Raw genomic sequence first — 18,844 nt, forward strand, 5'->3', positions numbered from 1 at the left:
CAGCCTGGCTAACATGGTGAAACCTCGTCTCTACTAAAAATACAGAATTACCCAGGTGTGGTGGCGAGTGCCTGTAATTTCAGCTACTCGGGATGCTGAGGCAGGAGGATCACTTGTCTCAAGAGAAAAGAAAAGAGTAGCTACTGCCACTAATACTTGCACCACTGCGGCTGTTTGAGTTGCAGCCACCAGGGAAGACTTTGAAAGACAAGTAAGTTGTGGCTAGGGAGAGACACAAAGGCTGGGGAAATAGAATTCCATAAAATTTAAAAGATCAAAAAGGAAAGGAAATGCAGAAGGTGTGTGTGTGTGTGTGTGTGTGTGTGGTTTTTCTGAGAGTCACAGTTATTAACAGCAGTGATATTACCTCTTGTCAAAAAAGCACTGTTCAATGATAGATTGCTTCAATGACTTATAGAATTCCTGTTTCTCCCCAATTTGCCAACTCAGTGAAATAACTTTTGGCTGGGGTGAAGCACCTCTGTGTACCCATCATGGTGCAGACACCTGGGGAGCCAAATATTCCCACTAGAACATTTATTGGCCAGTGAATTGGGATTAGGATGTGTTTCCTCATAGAACAATGTCATATTGTTGCGTTTCTGGGTCAACGACATGGAAGTTTTACAATGTACCTAAGTGCTGCAGAGTTGCAATAAAGCAGAGGAGAGTTGCAGTAAATGAGAAAACAACGCTGATTCAATGCTAGGGACTAAGCTAAACCAAACCAAATCAAGTTTAATAAGAAATTGTATTTTAGCAGAAAGGCTGGCAAAGGCAGATTCAATTAAGGGAAGGTAATGGGATTGAAATACGGACGATTCTAGAGAAGATGACTTCACAATTTCAAGATGCTTGTGGTTTCTTGACCCTGGCTCTTTATCCTAACATGCTCATTCCAAAATGTTTGTCTTCCCTCTTTCCTCAGTTCTGATGTATTCCTCACCCTGCTCTAATGTTTTCCTGGCATGACTAAGGCCATTTCAAACGAAGAAGCAGAATGAAAAGATGGGGAGAGAAGATGATGGTGAGGCTGTGAATGTGTGGAGAGGGGCAAGCAGAAAGGTGGAAAGTTTTTCTAAAGCTCTGGGAATAGAATTAACAAAGAGAAAAGAGGGTGTAATAGTCTGTTCTCATGCTGCTAATAAACACACACCTGAATCCAGGTAATTTCTAAAGGAAAGAGGTTTAAGGGACTCACCTTTCCACATGGCTGGGGAGGCCTCACAATCGTGGCAGAGGGCAAAGGAGAAGCAAAAGCACATCTTACATGGCAGCTAGCAGGAGGGCATGTACAGGAGAACTCCCCTTTATAAAACCTGCAGGTGTCATGAGAACAGCAGGAGAAAAACCCGCCCCCATGATTCAATTAGCTCCCACTGGATCCCTCCCACAATGCATAACGACTATTACAACCTAAGGTGAGATTTGGGTGGGGCCACAGAGCCAAAGCCTACCAGAGAGTAAGGTTGAAAACATGCATGAGTATGAGCAGATGATTAATTATAAATGTAAGATGATAATAAAGACAAAGGTAGTGAGGAAAATCTACTGGGTCAGTTTCCCTACCAGTCACCAGTACATGGACAAGGGACGGTGGACAAGAAATGAGAGAAACCAGCCTAACCTAATCCACTAATCCCAACCCACTCCCACTTTCCTGCAGTTTGGGTCCCTGGCTTCCACCTACTTAATCCTAAGAGATAAAAACAGAGGAAAAACATTCCTATCACTTATGAGATGTAAAGTACAAACTACAATTTGAAAACAACATTTAGCATGTTGCTGTTAGAAGTCTGGCACAGCCCTGGGAGCATGTGCCAGGGTCCAGCCCCGGATGCCCAATGTCCCCGCCTTTCTTGAGTCCCAGAGAAGGGATTTCACAGACTCAGGAAGGAACTTGGATTATTGAGTCATTGGGCAGATGTGCAGTAACTGGAGAAATAATGCTTAACAGCCTGCTTAAGGAAAAAAAAAGCCAAGACCTTGTTTCTCTAACTTACTGCCTGTTCAAACATCTAGAATAACCCTCCTCCCTTTCTACTTTAGGGCCCTTCTCTGCTGATTATAAGGTTTCCTTTAGCTGATTTAGATATTGATTTTTTTTTTTTAGTCTGTAAAGACACTACCAGTTCTCATTTTTTAAAAGATTAATGCTTTTTGTAAAACATTAATTTGTTGTCTGCATTGACACATAATAATTGTACATATTTATGGGGTACAGTGTGATGTTTTGATATATGCATACATTGTGCAATAATTAAATCAGGGTGTTTAGCATATCCATCTGCTGTAGTTTGAATATTTGTTCCCTGCAAAACTCATGTTGAAACTGAATCCCCAATATGGAGTGTTAGGAGATGGGATCATTTTTTTTTTTTTTCTGAGATGGACTCTTGCTCTGTAGCCCAGGCTGGAGGACAGTGTCTCAATCTTGGCTCACTGCCAGCTCCACCTCCAGGATTCAAGTGATTCTCCTGCCTCAGCCTCCCAAGTAACTGGGATTATAGGCGAGCACCACCACACCCAGCAAATTTTTGTGTTTTTAGTAGAGATGGGGTTTCCCCATGTTGGCCAGGCTGGTTTCAAACTCCGGACCTCATGGTCCACACGCCTTGGCCTCCCAAACTGCTGGGATTATAGGCGTGAGCAACTGCGCCCAGCTGAGAGATTAGATCTTTAAGAGATCATTGGATCATGAAAGTTCTGCCCTCATGAATGCATTAATCTATTTATGGATTGATAGATTAGTGGGTTAGCGGATTAATGGGTTATCATGGTGGGGAGCTGGTAGCTTTATAAGAAGTGGAAGAGAGATGTGAGCTGGCACATGAGCACGCTCAGCCCCTCACCATGTGATGCCCTATACCACCTTGGGGTTGACTCTGCAGAGCTCCCACCTGCAAGAAACCTCTTACCTGATGCAGCCCCTTGACCTTGGACATCTCAGCTATCAATTTTGAAATACACAATACACTTGTTAGGTACAGTTACCCTTCTCTGTGATAAGACACCAGAATTTATTCCTCCTAAATGAAACTTTGTACCCATTGACCAAAAATACCCACATTCTCAATAAAATCTGGAAGTTTCTCTCACTGACTTGTTTTAGAAAGTCAGGCAGTGGTGGTTACATGGAAACTGGCAAGGATCTTGTGAGAGTAGATTGGTGGGTAGCAGAGGCCAGGAAGGCTGGGACTGAATAAACAGAAGCTGATTAACGGGTACAAATATGCACTTAGAAGAAAGAAGACCTGGCATTTGATACATCAGTAGGGTGTCTATAGTAAACATTAAGCAGTTGTTATTTCAAAATAGCTAGAAAAGAATACTTTGAATGTCCCTAGCATAAAGAAAAGATAAATATTTAAGGTGATGCATGTTCCTATTACCCTAGTTTGATTATATCAATTTATGAAATTATCACATGGACCTTGAAAATGTATATACATATGTTTTATTTTGTTTTATTTTTGAGATGAGCTCTCACTCTGTCATTGAAGCTGAAGGGCAATGGCATGATCACAGCTCACTGCAGCCTTGACCTCCTGGGCTCCAGCCATCTTCCTCAGCCTCCCAAGTAACTGAGACTATAGACACACACTACTATGCCCATCTAATTTGTCTATCTTTTGTAGAGACGGGTTTTCCCTGTGTTGCTTGAAAACAACTCCTGGGCTCAAGCAAAGCTCCCACCTTGGCCTCCCAAAGTGCTGGGATTAGAGGCGTGAGCCACCATGCCCAGCCCTACGTAATTATTTTTAACCAAGAACTAGAAATCTATTTCTCAAAGTCTCCTCCATGGACCACCTACACCCAGATCAACTTGGGGAGGGAGAGTTGACTAAAGGCCAGATTCCTGGACCTCATCAAACCAATGCTATCTGAATTTTTAAGTTCTACCATTGAGATCCTGGAATGCATACTCTAAGAAAGTGCCCAGGTGATTCTCACACATGGTAAAGTATGAGAAGCAGGGATGAAGCACCATAAACAGACACGGTGTGTGTCAAGAGAGGAATGGATTGACTGGCACATACTACACAGTGCAAAGACAGCAGCTGTGGACAGCATTGTGTGATGATGGAGAGTCACATAGCAACGTCCTTCACAAATCAAATGCGTTACATGTTTACTGTTGGCTTAGAAGATTTGACTCTAACTGAAACAAACCCTGCTATGCTGGGGACCGAGAAGAGAGTGACAAACAGTTTTTCAATCGCATACCTTCAGAGTGAGGAGATGGAATCTGCACATTTCCTTCATGAGAAAAACCATTTCTAATTGCTTACTCACTTGGTGCCAGCTTGTTCTCACATAAAGCCACATATTAATGGAAAATAACTTCTCTGTCACACTCACTATAGCAAAGAGCTGCTGTTTACTAGTGGCAGACAGAACATTCCAAGCCTCCCCCTGGCTGCAGTTTATAAAATTCTTTGCCAATTTCTTAAGGAAACCCCTTGAGCAGTGGTGGCCTCCAGATAACGCCAGTGGCTGTCAGGGATCTCATTGGTATGGAGGGATGCCAATGGGGCTTCCAGCAGACAGGGTGTGGCCAGCAGCAGAGTGGTCCAGATGTGGGCATCCCCCGGGCTGCCTCTCCCACCAATCCACACCAGCTAACCAAGAATGAATCAAAACTAACTCAAGCATTTTTTAACCCTATATGATGTTTTGTTTTTAAAATGGGAAATAGGCTGGGCTCAGTGGCTCACACCTGCAATCCCAGCACTGTGAGAGGCCAAGGCAGGCAAATCATTTGAGGTCAGGAGTTTGAGACCAGCCTGGCCAACATGGTGAAATTCTGTCTCTACTAAAAAAAATGTGCTTGTAGTCGCAGCTACTCGGGAAGCTGAGGCACAAGAATCACTCGAACCCAGGAGGCAGAGGTTGCAGTGAGCCAAGATGGCATCACTGCACTCCAGCCTGGGCAACAGAGTGAGACCCTATTTCCAAGAAATTAAAAATAAAAATAAATAGCCAGTGGTACATGCCTATGGTTCCAGTTACTCAGGAGGCTGAGGTGGGAGAATTGCTTAAGCCTGTAAGTTCAAGGCTGCAGTGAGCCCTGATCACACCACTGCACTCCAACCTGGGCAACACAGCAAGACCTTCTCTCAAAAAAAAAAAAAAAAAAAAAAAGAACTATGAGAATAACTGTGAATCACATTAGTTGTAAAAAGAATGCCTCCATTATGGGAGAGAATGGTGTATCAGGCTTTTATTAAGTCAGCGATGGTTAGCAATACAAAAATGACATCAAAGTGGAAGGGAGAGATGAGAATTACCTTTTTTTTTTTTTTTTTTTTGAGACAGGGTCTTGCTCTGTTGTCCAGGCTGGAGTGCAGTGGTGTGATCTCAGCTCACTGCAACCTCCACCTCCCAGGTTCAAGTGGTCCTCCTGCCTCAGCCTCCCTACTAGCTGGGACTACAGGCATGCACCACCAGGCCCGGCTAACTTTTTGTATTTTTGGTTTGAGACCAGGCTGGTCTTCAACTCCTGACCTCAGGCGATTCACCCACTTTGGCCTCCCAAAGTGCTGGATTACAGGTGTGAGCCACTGTGATCAGCCAAGAACTACCTTTAATTTCACGTTTCTCATGTGCCAGGCACTAGGTTACACCTTGACTTACGTCTTTCCATGTACAAAAGGGTGACACTGATTAGTGTCACTGTATGATTTTTAAGTTACAGTCATACATCACTTAATGACAACGATATGTTCTGAGAATTGCGTTGTCAGGCAATTTCATTGTTGTGCAAACATCCTAAAGTGCACTTACACAAACCTAGGTGGTGTAGCCTACTACACACCTCGGCTACATGCTGTAGCTTATTGCTCCTAGGCTGCAAATTGTGCAGAAGTGACTCTACTCAATGCTGCACACAATTGTAACACAGTACTATTTGTGTACCTAGGCATAGAAAAGGTACAGTAAAAATACAGTATAATCATCTGTAAAATTATTATACAGTAAAAAAATTATCTATACAGTAAAAATACAGTATAATAGGCCGAGCCCGGCCTCTTTCCCATTTTAAAAACAAAATATCATATGGGGTTAAAAAATGCTTGAGTTGGTTTTGATTCATTCTTGGTTAGCTGGTGTGGAATGGTGGGAGAGGCAACCCGGAGGGTGCCCACGTCTGGACCACTCTGCTGCTGGCCACACCCTATCTGCTGGAAGCCCCATTGGCATCCCTCCATACCAGTGAGATCCCTGACAGCCACTGGTGTTATCTGGAGGCCACCCACCACCGCTCAAGGGGTTTCCTTATGAATTTGGCAAAGAATTTTATAAACTGTAGCCAGGGGGAGGCTTGGAATGTTCTGGGACCACCATTGCAGATGTGGTTCATGGTTGGCTGAACTATTAGGCAGTGTATGACAGTGATTCTTCTAGTTAAGTGTAAGACAGGATGTATGGCTGGGTGTGGTGGTTCACACCTGTAATCCTATCAGTTTGGGAAGCCGAGGCAGGTGGATCACCTGAGGTCAGGAGTTCAAGACCAGCCTGGCCAACATGGCAAAATCCTGTCTCTACTGAAAATACAAAAAATTAGCTTGGCTTGGTGGTGGGGACCTAGAATCCCAGCTACTTGGGAGGCTGAGGCAGGAGAATCGATTGAACCCAGTAAGCAGAGGTTGTAGTGAGCTGAGATCGCACCATTGCACTCCAGCATGGGCAAAAGAGCAAAACTCTGTCTCAAAAAAAAAAAAAAAAAAAAGAATGTAAATCCTTTTGAAAGATTACATTCTTACAATAATGGAAGAAAACTTTCCATTTCATTATTTGCCTGCCTCCCTCAAACTCCTATCACACAATGAAGCTGCTGGTGCGATACCGCATTTATCAGAGTATATCCTGGATTTGCCTGGATGATACTTGGTTCAGCTACTGGATTCCGCATTCCTGGTAGAAGACACTCTTCCTCCCGATCCTAACTGTGTTTTCTTAGTTGGTTTATTTGGCCTTCATTAATCACCAGGCCAAACTACCAGCCAAGGTTGCTGACACCTCCCCCGTGATCCAGAGCCTGCTCTCTCAACTATCTCCTTATCTCACTCTCTCAGCAAGCCAGTATTTTCCCAGCCTGAAATCAACCCAGGGCCAGGTCCCAGACAACTGGGGCTGTGTCCCAAAGGCCACTGGAGTTATTCCAACCGGCCAGCCCCAAGCTCTTTCCCTTGCCTCTTCTTACCTTTCCTGTGAGAATCCCAGTAATGGCTGTGGCTGAGGCCTTCTCCCTTCTTTCTGCCTGCTGACCAGCACTGGTGCTTCCCCCAGGCCCTGCGTGGCCTAAGGTGTCTCCTGTTTATAGGCCAACTGTGAGTAACTTTAATCTTTGCTCTCAATAGCACTGGCCTCTCAGACATCACTTAGTCACCTTTATAAATTATGACCCAGGCACAAATCAGTTTCTTTGCTGACCACAGCCTAGCACCACCATACCTTTGGACAGTAGATGACCCCTGTCTGTTGAATAGAATTGCTGAATGTCTCTGAAGTGGAAATGGTTGCTTCAGCTCACATTGTGGAAATCCTGGGTGGAGAATCTTCACCATAGGAGTGGGGGCCAAAGCATTAGCTGAGGGCTGGGAGTGGCCAAGGGAAGAAGCAAAATGACCAGAACCGTCGGGCGCAGTGGCTCATGGCATCATCCCAACACTTTGGGAAGATGAGGGAGGAGGACTGCTTGAGCCCAGGAGTTCGAGACAAGCCTGGGCAACATAGCAAGACCCCATCTCTACAGAAAATTTACAAAATCATTAGCCATGTGTGGTGGCATGTGCCTACAGTCCCAGCTACTCAAGAGGCTGAGGCACGAGGATCACTTTAGCCCAGAAAGTCAAAGTTGCAGTGAGCTGTGATTGCACCAATGCACTCCAGCCTGGGCAACAGAGAGAAACCCTGTCCGAAGAAAAGAAAATAGCCAGAGCGGTTAGAACATGTCTAGGCTCTCTTGGATTCTTTATCAATTTGTTTTAAATCTGTTGGGAGTTTTATTTTTGCTTTTTCTGTGTTCTAACTTAAACCCAGCTAACCATCCCAAAACTCTCCTTGGTTAGTCTCTTATGGACCTGAACGATGTGTATATCAAGCAGATGGCGTGCTAGTTGTGAGTTTTGTTTAATCCCACAAAAAGCAAAACTTCTAAAGCAAATCAAATCATGCAAATAAGAGCGACTATAGAGGATAATTAGTGGTTTGTAGGAAGGCCACCCATAAACGTGAAATATGAGTCTGAGAAAAGAAAATAAATCAAATGAAAGTCAGCTTATCAGCCGCAGTTGGAAAACAACTGTGAAAGTCCGAAGCCAGTGTCTTATCTAGCTGGAACAATTGGTCAGTGTCTCTGAGGCCCTGGTAACTGTTGAAATGTTTCCTTTCCCGCAGCCCCTACTCCCTGCCCTGATAATTCAGTGCATTTTTCCCAGTCAGCGCTGATAAGATCCAGCAGGATGTCCCGTGTCATCTGCACATGTCATCCCTAGAGTCAATATCCTTGCGTGGGTACCCACAGCAACTTCCTTGTGAATGAATGAAGTGAGCACTGCTTTCCAGTCAGCAGGGAACTACATGCACTTTGTAGCTTTCTCAAATGAGTGGATGTATGAATTATTTCTCCGCATCCTTTTACAGCCTTCCATATAGTTCTGGATGCCTGGAATGTGTATTAGAACTTTTGCTGAAACCACGAAATACCTGGAGGTTGCTATAACTAACTGGTCACAGATGTAGCATTAAATCCACCCTGGCTTTTTCCCCTCTGGCTATGGCATATGCTAGAACGATAGTTTAATACAGCTTGGGACAGATGCTATTCAGAAACAAAAGCAATACCTATTTCAGGGAGCACTACCTTATTTGGGGATCAGGAGCTATTTATTGACCAGGGACCTGTTCATCAGTAGACACATCTAAGTGTCGGGTTATGGTGGATTTTATATATTAAAGTATTAATACAGTGGTTTATTTTTTATTTTTATTTTTGAGACAGAATCCCACTCTGTTGCCCAGGCTGGAGTGCAGTGGCGCAATCTCAGCTCACTGCAACCTCTGCCTCCCAGGTTGAAGCCATTCTCCTCCCTCAACCTCCTGAGTAGCTGGGATTACAGGCATGCACCACCACACATGGCTAATTTTTGTGTTTTTAGTAGAGAGGGGGTTTCACCATGTTAGCCAGGCTAGTCTCAAACTCCTAGCCTCAAGCAATCCATCCGTCTCTGCCTCCCAAAGTGCTGATATTACAGGCATGAGCCAACACGCCCCAGCCTAAAGTATTAATAAAATGTAGAAGAACATCTCCTAGTTCTTCTAATTCTTTGCTGTGACCTCACATGACAAATAGTTCTAATATTATCATTATTGCTCTTTTTACTTTTCCCAGCTCTCCTTCCCAGTGAACTGTAGTATCAGAGATGCCCTGGCATGTAGGAAACCTCTGGAAATGGTGACAGACCGAGGACTCTGAGGACAAAAATCTTCTAATGTCGAAGCCATTGTAGGATGGTAAATTTGATTTCAAGCCATGTAATGTACAGTTTTAAGGGGTTAATCACTATGTATAAGAAAATATATTTAAAAGTTAAGGCCAGGTGTGGTGGCTCACAGCTGTAATCCCAGCACCTTGGGAGGCCGAGGTGGGCAGATCAACTGAGGTCAGGAGTTCAAGACCACACTGGACAATATGGTGAAACCCTGTCTCTACTAAAAATACAAAAATTAGCCTAGCTACTCTGGAGGCTGAGACAGGAGAATCACTTGAACCCAGGAGGCAGAGGTTGCAGGGAGCCGAGATTGTGCCACTGAACTCCAGCCTGAGAGACAGAGTGAGAGACTCTGTCTCAAAAACAAATAAAGAAATAAAAGTTAAAGGACAAGTTTTGCACATGTAGATTTGAAACACTAACTAGATTGATCTGAACACAATAAAAAGGAATTCCAACACTAACATATTATTGCTTTGGAAAAGCAGAATATACTCCTCTTCTTCATGAAGGCAGGTGAACAGAGGTTAATATTATAAGCTCTGTTCACCCAATAGCCTTTGTTCACCTGAGATTATAGTACCAACCTCAGGAAATCTTGACTGAACACTTCATAGTGTTTCAGTAGTTTTAAGTCTAAATGCTCTTTTATAAACGCTGAAAAGGCACATACTATTTGCAATAATATTCTAGAAGGAAAGAAGAAGGGAAGGAGGGAGGGAGGGAGAGAGGGAAAAAAGGAAGGAAGGAAGGAACGAAGGAAGGAAGGAAGGAAGGAGCTCAAACAAACAACCCCAGATGCATCAGATAGTAGACCCATTTTTTCCTGTGATGAGTCTTGGAAGGAGAGAAGAAAGGAGTGAAGGAAAGGAAGAAGGGAAGGAGGGAGAGAGGGAAGGAGGGAAGGGAGAGAGGGAGAAAGGGAGGAGAGAGAGGGACAGAGGGTGGGAAGGAAGGAAGGAAGGAAGGAAAGAAACAAACAAACTATTATCTTGCTATCCTTTCCATTGTAAAGGCTAAATGAAATGGTCCTTCCAAAATTTCTTAATCACCTTCCATCTCTGTAATATTTTTCCCACAAAAAGTAAATGAATATAGAAATAGTGTCCTCCCCTGGTTCTCAGCAAATGAGGGAGCTGCTCATTAGTTCTATTTAGTCCCCAGAAATGGAAGCCACCTCCTGCTTGTAGAATGCCACGATGGTCCAGGTGCTTTGCATCTCTCTCATTCATTTTCATGAGAACTTCATGGAGGATGCAGCATAAAAACAGTTAATGTTTATAGAATATTGACCCTGTACTAAACGGTTTCACGAAGTATCTAATTTAATTCTCATAACCAGACTGTGGATCATTATCATATAAGGACCTGAGGCTCAGAGACATGAGGTCATTAGCCTGGAGACACACAATGAATGGCGGCATGGAGATCCAACCCAAATCTGTCTGACCCTAAAGCCTACATAATTATTCCTCTTCCGGGTTAAGTCACCTCTTGATAAACAGGGGAATTGGGAAGCACTTTACCATGAATACATTCAGCTTCCCAAATGGGGCCATCAATTGCTTTGTAGTTCATGAGATCCACAGGGAGAGTGACCAGGTGTTCCTAAGAGAACCTGTCCCCGTGAAGGGAAATGTTAGGTCATGCCTCATGGCTCTCAAACTTTGGTGCACATTACACTTAAAGAAATTGTGGCTCAGTGCGGTGGCTCACACCTGTAATCCCAGCTCTTCAGGAGACTGAGGTGGGCAGTAGGTCAGGACCTAGAAATCAGCCTGACCAACATAGTGGTATCCCGTCTCTACCAAAAATATAAAAATTAGCCAGGCATGATGGCAGGTACCCGTCATGCCAGCTATTCAGAGGCTGAGGCAGGAGAATCACTTGCACCTGGGAGGCAGAGGTTGCAGTGAGCTGAGATCGTGCCACTGCACTCCAGCCTGGGTGACAGAGTGAGACTTGGTCTCAAAAAGAAAAAAAGAAAAAGAAAAAGAAATTGTTTAAGATTTCTGGACCCTACCTCTAGCTTCTTAACCAATAAGAGCCAAACTCTACTTCTTTTTCTTTTCAAATGATCCATAAATTTACTGACTTATAATTTCATAGAATCAGAGTATGACATTTCCAGTCTTAATAGTTTTTTTGTAATGGTTGTTATCAGATGTCTTGCCATTAAAAACTTGCAAAAACTTTCTTTTTTCCTTCCTTCCTTCCTTCCTTCCTTCCTTCCTTCCTTCCTTCCTTCCTTCCTTCCTTCCTTCCTTCATAGTATTGCAAATAGTATGTGAATTTTCAGGTTAAAACAAAGCATTTAGACTTCTTAAAACTATGGAAATCATATAAAGTGTTTAGTTAAGATTTCCTAAAAGGCAGGCTATTTAGAGCTGCTTCCATTCTGCCAGGGAACCCAGATAGCACAAGGTTGTGAGATAACACTTTAATGAGAAGATTCTTATGTAATAGGAAATGTGAGCTTAATCTGAGCACATGGCTGCGAGTGTGTGTGTGTGTGCATATGTGTGTGTGTGACACCTGTGTGTGAAGAGGGCAGTAAAAGCTGGCGTTTATAGTTTAGTAGTCTCGGTGTTGGAAATCTTGGCAAAAATGCTGTGGACAAAATAGCCCCTGATAGTAAATTGAGAGCATTCTTTGAGGCATACAGGATACATTTACATCTCTCCACTGGATATTGACACACATTGTACCTGTGGCTAAGACGTCACTTCAGTTCCTTTCACCACTTCTTCCACGTTTAACTGGAGGGTGCCAAGCAGACAACCGGCTGAGCTGAGAGGAATGGGACTGTGTTATAAACTCACTGAAAGTTGCAGTGACTTCAAGTACTCTCTGTGTACCTTGAGCCAAATCCTCAGCCAACCTGGCTATCTGGGCCTGGCTTCCATTTGTTCCCAAGCTGACTATATCTCCTCTCATAGATCAGGGGTCATGGGTAGGGTAGTGCTGATGTGCTCAGCTCTGCAGCCACCTAAACAGGCAATGTGAACTTCCAGGCAGAGAACAGGACCTGCAGCTGTGCTCACCTCCAGCTGCCCGCAGTCCCCTCATGGGAGGGGAATTCAGAGGCAATCCAGTGTGTTCAGTGTGGTATGCCTGTAGACGAAAGGAGAATTCAGAAAGGGTCTGGAAGATGTGGTTACAATCCTCAGAGGTGGATAGTGGTGGAGGAGACTGTGAGGCCTGTGTCTCATCCCACACAGGACTGCTTTCTCATATAGGAAGGAATACCTCCTCTCCATCCCCCATATTATACTCCTGTTTTTCTCTTTTTATAAAAGACAGGGTCTCCCTCCGTCACCCAGGCTGGACTGCGATGGCACCATCTTAGCTCACTGCAGCCTTGCTCAAGCAATCCTCCTGCCTAACCTTTCAGATTTGCTGAAACTACGGATGCATACTGCCATGTATGACTAATTTTTAAATTTTTGTATAGGCAGGGTCTCACTGTATTGTCCAGGCTGGTCTTCAACTCCTGGTCTGAAGTGATCCTCCTGTTTTAGCCTCCCAAAGTGTTGGGATAACAGGCACGAGCCAGCATACCAGGCCAGACTTGTTTTTGAAGGGTTTAATTATTTTGTTTAAATTCTGATTCCACAATCTAGAAATATACATGGACATCTAGGAAACATCTTATTCTTCTACAAAGTAAAAGGCCTTGGAATCAGAACGAAACGGGTTGGGGTTGTCCTACTCTCCAGAGAGTAAATGAGCTTTAGGGATGGAGGATCCAGTACAATCCTATCTCCCTCTGAGGTTATGAAGAAGTGAATGCCATATAAGCTTACACAACGCTTCCAACATGTGTTTAGCTGGGTTCATTAGGAGCAACATGCTCTTCTCTTTAAACCTGTAGGTGTCGTGATATTTCATGCAGCATTATTCCAACTCTGTGGAATGGCCCAATTGATGTAATATTCACACGGGTACCAATGATACCAGATAATTGCTGTTTAATAAATGGGCTAACAGTCAGCTAAGGAGCTAGTGTACCCACCGTTTCCTTCCACTGTTAGATTTCAATCCAAAGCCCTTCCCTATCTTAACCCACCATGGGAAGCTACACGCACGACGAATACAAATTCTTGCATAAAATGAAGCCAATGTCACATCAGAAATGCCAAACATCAAACACCAGCAGATGCCAACCTGTCAGAATCCATGCTGTCAGATTCTGGAGCAGCGCACTAGAAAAATGTGATGTGAGCTGGAAGGGGAAAAATGCATTTGAAATGAGGGCGGGTTGTTCTTCTTTTGCTAATATCTGGGAAAGGAGGAAGAAGTCCCTCGGAAGAATTAGGGCAAAAAGCAAAGAGGTCCCATGCATTTGGGTCTACTCTGTGTGCTCACAGCTTGACACTGGCATATCCTCACTGTATTATAGCGCTAGTTCCCAGCATTGTCATTTGTTCTGCGTCATCTAGACCAACATATGACAAATGGAGTTAGCTTGATGCTTCCTGAGGCATATGCGGTTTTACTTCCAACTTATAAATACGGTTCAAACAGGGATCTTTTTTTTTCTGCGGCAGAGTCTTACTCTTGTTGCCTAGGCTGGAGTGAAATGGCACGATCTGGGCTCACTGCAACCTCCACTACGCAGCTTCAAGCGATTCTTCTGCCTCAGCCTCCCAAGCAGCTGGGATTACAGGCGCCTGCTACCACACCTAATTATTATTATTATTTTTTTTTTGTATTCTTAGTAAAGACAGGGTTTCACCATGTTGGCCAGGCTGGTCTCAAATGCCTGACCTCAGGCGACCCACCTCAGCTTCCCAAAGTGCTGGGATTACAGGCATGAGCCACCGTGTCCAACCAACAGGGACTTTTTGAGCATTTAGTACCAATACAGAAATCTGACAGTTTGTTTTTAGAACATTAAGGTTTTTGTTTGATCAAAATAGTCACAATGTACAGGTGTTTGCTGATTGTAGAAACCACAGGTGAAACTGATTTTCATTGTCTTTTATTTTATTTTATATTTCTTTGAACTAGGATTATCCCTCAAGATTTTCAGTGTCTTAATCCCCAAGACTGTGGGTCACGCTCAGCCGGATATAGAAACAGGGCTTCCCTTTTCAGAAAGAGGTGGTGTCCCAGGGCCGTTTGGCTACCCGCTTTTTAATTGGGGGTGAAATTAGGAAGGATTATCTATATGCAGCTAGAACAACATATACGAACACGTGAGTATAGCGCATTGCTATCCATTAGAGTCTAAATTAAAACTCAGCTGTGATGGGACCAACAGACAGCCTGTTACCTTCAACTTCACAGGAATGAAAGTCAGCCTGAGAGCAAAGCCATCACACTTGTCAAGGGTAGAAAGAAACAAAAGACATACTCCAAGCTTGTGCGATCCAGCTAGGAGGGCTGAATTGCTTACTCATTTTAAAAGGAATTTTCAGGGAGGGGAGAAGGCATATTCCCCAACAGAACTAACTTGCCCAGAAGGGAAGGCAGAAAAATGGACACATATCTGATTGAACATGGAAAAAGGGATAAAGACTGAATTACAGAGTATATTAATGCCTTTGTAAGGCAACCTGGACGGCCCAATGAAACCTGCCTCCCAGAGTCACAGTGTCAGTGAAACCGGCTTCACAGAGGCTGAGTGTCTAGTCTTCTTGGGTGCAAGGTTACATATTTACAAACCCCTGGCCAGAAGATGGTATAGGGAATAGAGACACCTAAGCTGTTGGCAAATAATTCAGCAAATAGAATCAAATAGAATTGACCTTTCTATTTTTTTTTTTTTTAAAGATGGAATCTCGTGCTGTTGCCCAGGCTGGAGTGCAGTGGTGTGATCTTGGCTCACTGCAGCCTCCACCTCCCGGGTTCAAGCGATCCTCCTGCCTCAGCCTCCTTAGTAGCTGGGACCACAGGTGTGTGCCACCACACCTGACCTTTCTATACTTTTGTTTAACCATTTAAAGTATACGTTTCAGTGGCATTAAGTACATTGATGGGTGTTGTATGACCATCACCTCTTCATTTCCAGAACTTTCTATCATCCCGAACAGAAACTGTATTCATTAAACAATAACTCCTCATTCCCTTCAGCCCCTGATAACCTCTACTGTATTTTCTGTCTACAAATATACCTCAGACAAGTGGTATCATACAGTATTTCTCATTTTATGTCTGGCTTATTTCTCTTAGCATGTTTTCAAGGTTCATTCCTGTTGCAACACAGAGAATTTCACTCCTTTGGAAGGCTGAATAATATTCAGTGGTACATATATGATATTTATCCATGGACATGAATTTTTTTCCACCTTTGGCTATTGTGAATAATGCTGCCATGCACACTGCAAAAATATCTGTTTGCATCACTATTTTCAGTTCTTTGGGATATATACCTAGAGGTAAAATGGCTGGATCAGATGCCAATTCTACGTTAAACTTTTTGAGAGACTGGCAAACTGTTTTCCATAAGGACTGCACCATTTCACATTCCCACCAACAGTGAAGGGAGGGCTCCAATTTCTCCACATTCCTGCCAACATTTGTTGTTGTGTTTTGTTTTATACACAGCCATCCTAATGGGTAGGAAGTGGTATCTCATGTAGTTTGGATTTGCATTCCATACTTTTTCTAATTCAGTCACTAAAGATAGTTATGGCTTTTCCTCTGAAATTCCAGTAGCTTCTCTTGGTCAACCAAACAATGTGTGTATGAAGCCCATTTCTTCACAGATCTCAGAGCTGCTCAGCAGGGATTTCACCCTGTCACTGTCACACCACACGGTACAGAGAGACTGATTGGAATTGAAGGAAGGCAAACTGCTGAATCGAGAAAGACACTTTGCACTCTCTCTGGGGCACGATGAAGGGTTTTTCCTTTTCTTTCTTGCTTTCTTTTTCTTTGATACACCAGCATCAGAGAACTGCCATTTAGTGCAAAGCAGGCAATTCACCCATCAGGCCTGTGAAAGTAGTTGAAGTAGCCGCTCTGATGGCTGAATGGCCGGACAAAAGCGGCCATTGTGGGGCTGACTGGTTTTGAGGATAACAATGATACTCTGATCTGACAGCGATACCATGAAATTATATACCTGTGATGGAAAGAGCTGGATCTTGAACAAGTCGCTCCTCTAATGATCAGCTAATGGCAACAGGCCCCCTTTACACTACTACAAGAAAAGTCACAGGACAACCGTATGCTCCTTTTTAGAAGTAGATGTATGTGAGCTGCGGCAGGTACACCTCTGATGACAGTTAGGAGGTTGGTGCCCCTGATTCTGGGACTGATGCTGGCACCATTCAGGAGAGAAAGGTTGTGGCTGGCATTCTCAAGTACACACCAGTAAAAGAAGGGCATGTGGCACACTGGTCTTATTTGGGTTCCCTTGAAGCTGAGGCTTTACTTGATTTGTGGACATAGAGGAAATAAGAGTAGTGAAGGTAGGTAGGTAAGTGTCCCACAAATCTGGCTCTAGGCTTTAGAGCACAGACTTTATTGAGACTATTCCAGTCAACAGCAGGGAAACTCACCTCTGCTGGTAATGCCAGCCTAGCAATCTAGCTGAACTTGTTAGTTAAGTCAAGAATAGTAATCATCACTGGGGCTTCTGGTGAACTGGCAAGAGAGACCAAAAAGGTAATTGAAGTGATGGAGATGTTACTTTTTCAGATGGACTCTTTAGAGGGTTTTTTTTTCTTTTGAGATGGATTTTCGCTCTTATTGACCAGACTACAGTGCAATGGTGTTTTCTCAGCTCACCACAACCTCTGTCTCACCTTCCCAGTTCAAGCAATTCTCCTGCCTCAGCCTCCCGAATAGCTGGGATTACAGGCATGCATCACCACACCCGGCTGATTTTGTATTTTTAGTAGAGATGGAGTTTCACCATGTTGGCCAGGCTGGTGACCTCAAGTAATCTGCCTACCTTGGCCTCCCAAAGTGCTGAGATTACAGGCATGAGCCACCACACCCGGCCTCTTTTGAGTTTTATGAATAAAAATTTCCAAGAGAAATAATTTGATTGGTCTACTTTTGCCAGATATAGGTGAGGGGGGGGGCGGATGGAGGCAGCAAACCACATTGCCATGTATATACCTATGCAACAATCCTGCATGATCTGCACATGTGCCCCAGAACCTAAAGTACAATTAAAAAAAAAAATACATATATATATGCAGGATTTATATATATATATATGTATATATATATATATATAAAATCACCTGACTAGGCAGAGCTTCTTTGCAAACCTCTTCCTGGTTCCTGGTCATGGATTGGCTGCCCTTGGGTCAGCTGATTTACCAGGTTCCAATCAGCTGAGGGGGCTCAGTCACATGACACACAACATGGCCTCTCCTATTAAAGAATAGAAGGCAGTGGACAAGAGAATTTCTTGGGTCAGTCAGAGACTGTGTATCACAACTATAATTGATGGGTCTGATAACATTCATACCTTACTCTACACTTATGAAGGCCAAACAGTTGGACTTCACATTTTTCTCTCTTGCCTAAAACTTCGAATGGTTTCTGCAGATCATGAGAATATGTCACAAAACGAATTTAGGTCAGGCCTCACTTGCTTTTCCGATTGTTCCTAATCATCATTATTCATCATTTACTTAATTTTCCAAACAACTTCTCTTCCTATAGAGACAGCAAGAATGATAAAGAATGTCTATATAAGTCTCTTGGCAGAAAAAAAACCTATAAAATAGTTTCCTTACTGAGCTACCTGAGTTGAATAGTTTAGATGTTTCCTAGAGGCAGGACAGGTAGGCTCAATTCTCTTCCTGACCAGTGGTTTGGTTGAATAGTCAGTAAGTGGGGTGGGGTGAGGATTACAAGCTCCTTTTCCCTTTTGGAATTCTCATCTTAGAAGAACTACCAGGTTTCACCATTTGCATCTTTTTTCTTAAATATTTAGTGTTGGATTCTCTTACTGCCTGTTCCCTCCTTCCCATCTTCAAACAGCAGCACTGAGACAACTCTCCTCTCAGTTTTTGAGGTTCATGGCTTTGAGTCAACTTCTCTCCCACCCTTCTCTCTCTTTCCCCAATAGTGAGTCATTGCTGAGTCCTGTGTTTGCATCCTCTTGACCCATCCCTTCCAATATATTCCTGCAATTTTGGCAATAGTCTCATGCTGGGGCTCTTCTGTTGGCCTTACTCTACTGACTTAGATTTCCTACACAGCCTAGAGAGCAATCTGACATAAATCTCATTTTGATTATGACATTTTTCTGTTGACAAACCTATGGTCAATCCACTGTCAAATTCAAATGCTTGTATCACATGCTTCCTAACTTTAAGTTCCCAACCTCATGATTCATCCACTCACCCCCAGTCAGCCCCCAGTCTCACCTGCAG

The 18,844-nt window shown here is 43.5% G+C and overlaps 1 protein-coding gene and 1 long non-coding RNA gene across 6 annotated transcripts in view; one reads left to right on the forward strand and one right to left on the reverse strand.

The window, feature by feature from the left end:
* The window catches only part of JCAD (junctional cadherin 5 associated), a 106,242-nt gene that overhangs the window by 53,091 nt on the left and 34,307 nt on the right, over positions 1-18,844 (reverse strand). The window contains exons 2-4 of one of the 5 annotated variants that reach the window (XM_078329740.1): positions 12,206-12,287; positions 7,459-7,917; positions 1,202-1,319 (exon numbers count right to left, since the gene is read on the reverse strand). The exons of 3 other annotated variants lie outside the window; for them this stretch is intronic. The gene's annotated coding sequence lies outside the window, so the exon portion shown is untranslated. The remainder of the gene's footprint in view (positions 1-1,201; positions 1,320-7,458; positions 7,918-12,205; positions 12,288-18,844) is intronic. One more of the 5 variants, XM_078329739.1, reaches the window with a different exon arrangement.
* LOC128932559 (uncharacterized) lies at positions 928-15,640 on the forward strand. Its single transcript, XR_008482517.2, has 3 exons — positions 928-1,027; positions 9,398-9,519; positions 15,276-15,640. It is a non-coding gene; the product is annotated as an uncharacterized LOC128932559 (long non-coding RNA).

Source organism: Callithrix jacchus, chromosome 7 (assembly GCF_049354715.1).
Source record: "Callithrix jacchus isolate 240 chromosome 7, calJac240_pri, whole genome shotgun sequence".
Classification (NCBI taxonomy): Eukaryota; Metazoa; Chordata; class Mammalia; order Primates; family Cebidae; genus Callithrix; species Callithrix jacchus.